General features: G+C 44.0%; 1 protein-coding gene across 3 annotated transcripts in view; it reads right to left on the bottom strand.

Annotated features, from left to right (window-relative positions):
• The window catches only part of AFF2 (AF4/FMR2 family, member 2), a 491308-nt gene that overhangs the window by 92853 nt on the left and 389294 nt on the right, over window positions 1–9161 (bottom strand). The gene's annotated exons all lie outside the window — the stretch shown is intronic.

The raw sequence follows: 9161 nt of genomic DNA on the forward strand, positions 1-9161 counted from the left end.
GGGATTTCATCTCCTTCGATTCTTCTGGAATTAAAATGTTGCTAAGCAACACAGCTGGGGGTGCTGATGGCAGAATGGCTACAGTCTATCAAACTGTTTAAGCACCTGGAGGGTTTAGTGATGATTTTTTCCCATATTTCTATAGCAAAATTATGTAATCAGAACCAAACTTGTACCCCCCTAGACTTTTCCAGGCTATAGAAACTATAGAAATATCATTTAATATGGAGAGCACTGAAGCAGCCATTTGACAACCTGGGGTTGTTCAGACCCTTTTAAAAAATATCCATTCAGGGACTTTCACATTTGTGAATCCTAGAGGTGGGTAGGGGCTCAGGAGAAGAAGAGAATACTGCCATAATTAGAATGCAGAGGCAACCACTTTTAACAGAGACAATATATAATCTAACAACGGACTTGACATTCTGAGTGACCGGTGATATTCAGCATACTGAACCCCTCTGTGCATATCAACTCAATGTGATTAAAAGCATTTTTTTCAAAAAAATGAAACACTCCACACATTTAGATGCTAGTTTTGGAAATCTAAGCCTTCGTTTATTAAGTCTCAGGCTCTGTTGCTAGATAAATAACCATTAATATTTGGGCACTTTCTTTGGCTTGGTAGGCAAAAATCATTTTCTCACCATCTGTGCCTGAGGTTGAATTTTGGCAAGTGCTAGAAAAGGAAAAAAGCTAGGGAACAGGTGAAAATGAAAAACATGAAATATTTGTCTGGCTGGCCCAACTCACCTCTCACATATATCTAGGATATGAAAGCCTGGCCCTGTGTTGTCCATGTAGAGAGGATGCTAATATAGCTGTCCGTGCAGATTCTGCCAGGTCAGATGACCAAAGGGAAAGGCAATGTTGACAAGGAGTGGGAGCACTAACCACACACCTTTCCTATGGTAGTGGGACCCAATCTGCACACACACACACACACACATACACACATATGCACACACACACACACACACACACACACACACACACACACACACATCTGCCCTTTTCTTACCGCCCTTTCTCCCCCAAGTCTGGCTGGTTTGGAATAAGATAGGGTAGTGGGCTGAAGACATATTACGGTGGAAATCACATGAATCCACTTTTTTCAATCCCTTAGAATCCAAATAAGTCTGTTCTAGAAGACTTGGGTTATCGCAAAGTAATGGGCTCTATATTCAAGTGATTTCCTTTTAAAACATGCTGGGTGTGATAGCATGAGCATGACACTGGCAGAAGACAGGGAAAGAAGAAATCAAAGTGACATTGCTTAACCTAGCTTTGATTCAGAGACATGTTTTTTGAAAATGTCCTCTCTGCTCTGTGCTTCATAACTGTCAATTAGACTCGGTTATTTTTTTCTCTGATCAGGAGGAACATGACCATGTTTGAGGCCAGTTTTTTTTTTTTTTTTTTTGTGAAACATATGTCTTTTTATAGAGCCATCATAGGAAAATAACTTCATTTAAATTAATTTTTCTGGGTTGCTTGGCTATTGATTGAAAATGTGTGTGCTGAGAGGTTCTCTTTTCTTTGGAAATGAGCTCATGATCATTCCAGTGTCCCAACAGCTCCAGTCTGATGCATTCATGTCTCAATCTCTTCAATCTCTAAACTAAATGCTGGCAGGGAGCCTCCACCAGATGACACACAGCTCACAATTTGTGTTCTTTACTTCACTATAATTTGGCTTTGTTTTAGGCATGCTATGAGGAATTATTGCATTAAGAGACTTTGAAAGGCCGGGCGTGGTGGCTCACGCCTGTAATCCTAGCACTCTGGGAGGCCGAGGCGGGCGGATTCTTTGAGCTCAGGAGTTCGAGTCTCTACTAAAAAATAGAAATAAATTAATCGGACAACTAAAAATATATAGAAAAAACTAGCCAGGCATGGTGGCGCATGCCTGTAGTCCCAGCTACTCAGGAGGCTGAGGCAGAAGGATTGCTTGAGCCCAGGAGTGTGAGGTTGCTGTGAGCTAGGCTGACGCCATGGCACTCACTCTAGCCCGGGCAAAAGAGTGAGACTCTGTCTCAAAAAAAAAAAAAAAAAAAAAAAAGAGAGACTTTGAAGAAAAGTTTTTTAAGTGAATTATTTGTCTACAAGTGATATGTGCCTTTAAGGTATAAGAATTATTCTACAAAATATACAAGGAGAGAATTCCTCTTTTGCAATGATGAGACATGAGAAGACAACCCCAAGATACATGTGCCAGAATGTGAGACACGCTGTGAAAGGAGGCAAATTAAAAGGAAATGACATAGTGCAATTCGCCAAGCATTAAGACAGTTACATATTGGGATTACAGCTAATTTTGAGTTTAAAAACATACATTAAAGTAATTTAAACTGATTGGAAAATGGAGTCTAGAGAGTTAACAGTCATGCTGCTTTAATTTATAATGTTTATATGCTTTTTAAAACCTATATTCTCCTTATTTTGTCCCATGGCTTCCTAAGATGATACTTATCTCACCACTGAGGAAGCTCTAGTATATAAAGGATGATAAAATAAATTAAAATGTTAAGGAATATAGCCCATTATGGTGTGATGAAAGGCAACAGGCTTGAATGGAAAGAGTGCTGTGCTAGAAATTTAAAAAACCTGGGTCCTAGTCCCAGCTTTGCCACTTACAGCGTTGGCAAGGCACTAGCACATAGGAGTCTCAGTTTCCTCATTTTAAAGATGAAGATGATCATTCCTGCCCTTTCTACATCAAGGGTAGTCTTAAGTAGCCAACACTGACAATAGTGCTCTGGAAACTACAGCATGCTATGCAAATGCAGTGCATCTTGACTGCAACTGCTTTCTACACAGATGTTTATGTATAGATTTTTATGGCCAGGTAGTCGATGGGCTTATTGAGCAGCAGTCAGGTTTGAATATCAAGACTATATGGTTACTCCAACAAGGATTATGGGAACCACTATGTTCTTCCTCTATCAGGAGTGGGTCTGGGGTGAATAGAATGTTTCTGTCTGGAAAATCTTACTCGTAGAAGACTTTGATGTGTTTAGATTTTACTAGAAGCATGTCTATAGCCCAGCAGGAAAGGGCCCTGTATCTTCTTCCATGAATCTTCCTGGGGGTTTGTGGTAGAGAGGTCGGGGCACCTGACCCAGGGCACAAGTGCATGTGCATACACTCAGACCTCTCTCTCTCTTTCTCTCTCTGCCTCTGTCTCTTTCTGTTTCATGCCTAGTATGATTCCTCCCTATTTTCCAGGTGATCCCACCTTTAACAATCCCTCCTTCTACACCTCATCCCATCAGAGGGGCTCTTTACTTTTTCACTAACCTTGACCCTGAGGATGGGGAAGCCCCCAAAATCCTATTCTAGGTAGGCCGCCTCCATCATGTGGCATTTTGAGAAATTATATGCCAGGGTGAAGGTACTTCTCTGATCCCAAGGAGTGTTTCTGAGCTGATTCCTCTCTCACTACCAGCATTGTACTGTTCGAGGTAGCCTGCTAAGCAGCAAATTGATTTCCTCAGGAGGGATGATGTGGCTAAGGACGGGCTCATAGTTGCTCACTCATTAAACCTAAAAATAAGAAGAAACTTGTCTTTCTTTTATGCAGAAAATCCTTGTGCTGCACTGAAGCTAAAGCATCTCAGGGATCATACAGGATTACATGAACAATATAATGTAAGGCTATCAACAACAAAAAATAGGTAGGAAAAAAAGAAGGAAGGAAAGAAAGTTGCTGTCTGTGGAGTCCCATCCACCATGGCACACATGACATCATATTTCCTTAGGGAGAAAGTGTGACTTAGAAATCTTGCTTGTCATCCTCTATATAATGATCAAACTTCTTCAAAATTCTTTGGCAAAGTAATTCTGTCCCAGTAATTATGTGCCATTAATTGCTATTCTAGTCCAATAGACATGTATACTATATTTATGGAAAATTTAGAGAATCTTTTTGCTTTTGAGAAGCATGCCCTGATTTGTGACATCTAGACTTATGACATTCCCCCCCTCCTGAGATTTACAGAAAACAAACTCAATGAAATATGTTTCCTATATGTTGAAACTGTCAAAGTGAGCGCTTGGATGGCCTAGAGATAGTGTAGCAGCAGACTCATTTTACAAGGCTATGTATTCAGTTACTGCTTTTTTCCATAATCAATAATAATGCTGTCAGTCAAGCATAATATGTGATTTTATTAGCATTGCTCTATATGGTTTTCACATTTTCTGCTTATGTGATTTTCCCTGATGTTCTACTAGCAGATATATCCAAGCTGGATCTCTACAATATGTTTCTTGATAAAAAGGGAAAAATCAACTATTCAGATAGGTTCAAATAAGGGGATATCAGGCAATATGGAAACAAGACAGAAGAACAGTTAACTGCATTGGTTTTGTGTTTCTTTGTTTTGCTTTGCCTTTTTAAAAAAAACTTTTCACGTAGTTGTTCTGTGAGACCCAGCTATACCCTAACCTAGTGGCATGTATTGGTAAATTGCATTGATTGCCTAAGTTCAGAAGAGAAACTCCTCTATTAACAAATGAACTCATCATTAGGGTATTCAGATGGTCTAAAATCAATACCCACAGAATTAGTTAAATCAATTGAAGAGACATATACTGAGAGCACTTGCACAAATATAAAAATGAATTGCTTAATTAGAGCGTTTAAATACATTTAACTGAAATGAACAAAACAGCAAAAGGCAGTGTATCCTACAGGCTGGGGTTTCAGCTGGCAGCAAGCACACACAGCCGGGATGGCAGATTAAGAAGAAAAAATACCACTCAACATCTTGTGACACCTGGATGCCTGCCTGAATGCCTAACTTCACATCCAGGGACTGCAATCTTTAGAAAAACATCATGCGCTATTTTTAACCCTCTGGATAGGTGCATGGAAGAGTACATGGAAACGTCCTGTATTTGAACTTTGAACTTCTAGGAAGCAAAAAACATGTTCCCTATACTTAGAGCATTGGGCTTCCCACATTTTAATTTGACTCATTCCTTTCTATGCATCAATGAATAGGCCTGTGCTACACATAACAGGGGCAGGAATAGAATTTTGACAGGCAGAGATGGGGGAAAGTTTGTTCCAGGTGGAGAGAACTGTGTCTTGCACCTAATAGTCACTTAATAAACATTGATGAAACAAATTAATCAGGAACGACAGGGCAATCTGAGAGACCTGAACACTGTGCTCTGGATATGAAAGAGTGCTGGAGGATCCCAAACTCTGCATTGAGGGAAAAAGAAGCCTCCAGAGGAAGAGCTGAGCTCCAGGCCTATGTGCATCTGGATCCATCCTGCAACCAAATATGAGGCTCTTGTTCACACCCCAAAGAGGAGGAAGTCTGGAGAGGCATTCACAGGGAGAATTCCTATTCCGCTTTCTGGAAGAAGGCTTGTAACCACCTGTGTGTTCCACACTCTTCCTGCAGCTACTGTCTAGCTTTATCCTTATTATCTCTCACCAGGACTATGGCCACTGCCTCCTCCCTACTCCAGTGGTTTCCCTATTCTTACCCCACTTTATGCTCGGCTGCAAGATGAATCTTCCTAAGGCTCCACTTTGATCACATTGCTCTCATTCTCAGAATCCTTCATGGCTTCCCATTGCTGATTGGGTAACATCACCCACCCTGCCATTCAATGTCCTGCCATGGCCAGTTGCATAATAGGTCCTACTTGTCCCTGCACATGCATTTCACAAACATGGCAATCAGTCGGAGATCTATAAGTGTCTCGCCCAAAGATGATATGATAATAGCATTCAGAAGTGCATGGATTTCATAAAGCCTTGTTCCCTTCGCACTGGTTATTTTGCTAGATAGAAGGCCCTATAGTAAGATCCATTTGTCGACTGGCAATTTCCTTTATAACTAAAATTCTACTTCATTGTAACTTAATGAGAAATGTACTATTTTTGGTGAAGAAGCATGTTTCACCCACAAAAGTCATCCATCAACACTAATCATTCTCTAAGTGGAGTAAGTATGGAGACACTACACAAGCATCTCGGTATAGGCTTGAGGTGTTTATTTTTCCTTCATCAGAAGGCCCAATGTGTCACTCAGTTGGTGGGTTTGAAAATTCAATTTTCTTTCTCCCAACCAATTTGAGCCCTCTTGTCCCTGATGCTAGGGGGGCATACCTCACAAAATGACACGTGTCTTTTTGTGGGACACAATCAATACCTAATAGAAGCTTTCTCCCTACCATGTCAAACCAGAAAAAGATGGGAAGAGTGTCTGTGGTATTAATATATAGTCGGTACTCAATGATGTATTCCAATACCTACATGGGAAGCAAATGATGATGATACGTCTTTATTCTTAGCATTCTAGTAATCAGGATTCCCATCCCTTTATAGCATATTATACTCTAGGTGATGAAGCTATATCCATTTTTATCCGTATACAAAATACTGACTGCTTTGTACCTCAGTTTCCTTATTGGCAATTTAGGAAGCTGGAGTAAAGACTTTTCATGGTCATTTTAAGGTCTGGTATTCTTTATTCTAAAACACACAAAGGAGTATTTCATACACATACACACATACACACACACACACACACACACACACGATTCAGGGCTAAATATGGAAACTGAGTCTACCTCCATTAGCAAAAAACAAGCTTTAGCAAGTTTATAAATTTTTAGTCTAATGTTCCAAAGAGATATTTGCTATGTGAAATATTGGTTATATGGTCCCATACATTTTGGAAAGTTCTGCTTCTTTTGTCTGCTCATCCACTTGCATTTTGAATGGTTTATTTTTGGATGGGTTAATCTCAAATTTGGACATCTCTTCAGTGTACTTGTAATGCTTATGCTCCTTTTCTTGATAAATAGAAAAGTAAATATGGCTGCTTAAGAATGAGATAGATTCTGTTTTCCATGCAGACAAGGTCCTTAGTGTTTGCAGCCTTCCTGGTGGCTTTTCCAGCAGATGGCAGATATTTGGAGGGGCAGAGTAAATCATGCTTGAGCCCTAAACCAAAGCCCCAGTAAACTTTTCAAAGCCAGCCTATAAATTTCAAAATCTTACACTTTCAATTTGTCAGAGTGTTCTGTTATGTTTTCACTCAAGATGTTAATATTGAGAGAGACGGCAAGATGGCGGATGAGACAAGCCGCCAGTCAGAAGGTCTCTGCAAAAAAGACAAATTTTAGAAGAAAGAGAAAAAAAAATAAGCGAGCAGAGAAACATAGAGTGGGTGAGGGTCGGAAGGAAGGGTGCCTGAAACTACAGGAGACTCCACGGGAAGACGTTGCGGAGGAGAACTGGAAGGAGAAACGTCCCGAGAGGCTTGGAGACCAGCAACAAGGGTAGGTGGAGCAGTTGACTTCCCCCTCCCTTGCATCTCGGACTGCTGGTGGCTCCTGAGCGGCTGGAGAGACCTGCGGACACCAGCCCAGAGACAGCTGCGGCCAGTGAGCAGTGGCCTCTTGCGGACTCAGCGCCGGGCTCCCAGCCCCTCCTCGGGACACCTCCCCGGGCGCAGACCCGAGCCTTGCGGCAGACGCCGTAGTACTCCATTCTCTCCTTCCCCCTCCCTACCCGCGCGCGCCCAGAAAGACAATTTAGCCACCACACGGAGGCATCTCCAAGGAACAGGACGTTTCCTTGTGGGGCCCTACAACAGACTGAGGGGCAGCTCAGACTGCGAGTTCCCTACCCGCCAGCCCTCCCAGGTGCTACTTGCCTGGGGACTCCAGGAGAGTGGGGCAAATCCCGAGGTGGAGTGAAATCGATCCAGCTTGGGCACCCTGCAGGTGACTCGGGACCAGCGTCTCTCCCCATGGCAGGGTCAGGGATTGATCTCCACGGTCCAGGGGTCAGGCCTGCAGACCAGACCCCGAGCACCCGGGTTGCCATCGCACTGCCCTGGGGCACGGAGGAGGGATCTGTGAAGGAGCGTACTGAGGAGTGTGCGCCTTCAGGGGCGGATCGGGGTGCCTGACCGGCAACTCTCCTCCTAAGGGAGGGCTGTGCACCCAGCTCAGGATAGGATCCTGGGTGCGGAACCTCCCAGCCCATGTCACAGCCAGGGGGGATCCATCGGCCTGGGGCCCCGCTTGCTGGCAGAGGCCTGGGGGAGGACAGGGAGAGGGGGAGATTGGAGGGGAGTGAGACCTGCTCCAGAGTGCAGGTCTTGGACAGCCCCAGCCCCCAAGCCCAGACTTTCAGCTGAGTGGAGCCATTTCAGTCCCTCCCAGCAGCTCTGCACAGAAACAAAGAGCAGAACTTTGACCACTTCTAACAGCAGCTGTGGAGCCTGAGGGCAGGCTTACCCACCCCAGCACCACCCAGACTCACTCCCGGTTCTGCCCCCACTGAGGGGGAGAATAAGGACAGCTCAGGCTACGATCCTGAGTAGGGAACCTCCCACCCACAGCCCATGTCATAGCCAGGGGAGATCCATAGGCCTGAGGTCCTGCTTGCTGGCAGAGGCCTGGGAGAGGCCACGGAGTGGGGGAGAGTGGAGGGGAGCGAGACCTGCTCCAGAGTGTGGGCCTTGGGCAGCCACAGCCCCTAAGCCCAGACTTTCAGCTGAGTGGAGCCATTTCAGCCCTCCCGAAAGCTCTGCACAGAAACAAAGAGCAGAAGTTGATCCCTGCTAACAGCAGTGGTGGAGCCTGAGGGCAGGCTTGCCCAACCCAGCCTGACCCAGATTCACTCCTCCCACTGAGGGGGAGAATAAGGACACACCTGGAAATCCGAGGGCCCCACCCACCACCCGAGGCACAAGAGGGCCTCTCTAGAGGAATAAGAGCTAGCTACAGGACCCAAACACAGCACTGCAGCTCGCTCCTCCCTGAAAGTGTCACCTACTGACAGGGAGGTCATCCTGCACACCCTTTTACTGCATCTACTGATTCATCATAAAGGGTGTGGTCGAATCTCACCCACAAACACCACCTACTGGCTCAGAAACTAAACAGGGTGTGTCAGTATCCAAACAAAAATTTAAAAGCAAGAAGGAACAACTGATCCAGGTGGGAAGGAACCAGCGAAAGAACTCTGGAAGTATGAAGACTCAAACGGAAAGCACACCCCCAAAGAGGAACAACAGCTCCCCAGAAATGGACATTAACCAAACTCAGAACACTAAAATGACAGAAGAAGAATTTCAAACATGGATTGCAAGAAAACTGAATGATATCCAAGAAAAAAT

This window comes from Propithecus coquereli, unplaced genomic scaffold, assembly GCF_000956105.1.
Source record: "Propithecus coquereli isolate 6110/MARCELLA unplaced genomic scaffold, Pcoq_1.0 Scaffold99, whole genome shotgun sequence".
Taxonomy (NCBI): Eukaryota; Metazoa; Chordata; class Mammalia; order Primates; family Indriidae; genus Propithecus; species Propithecus coquereli.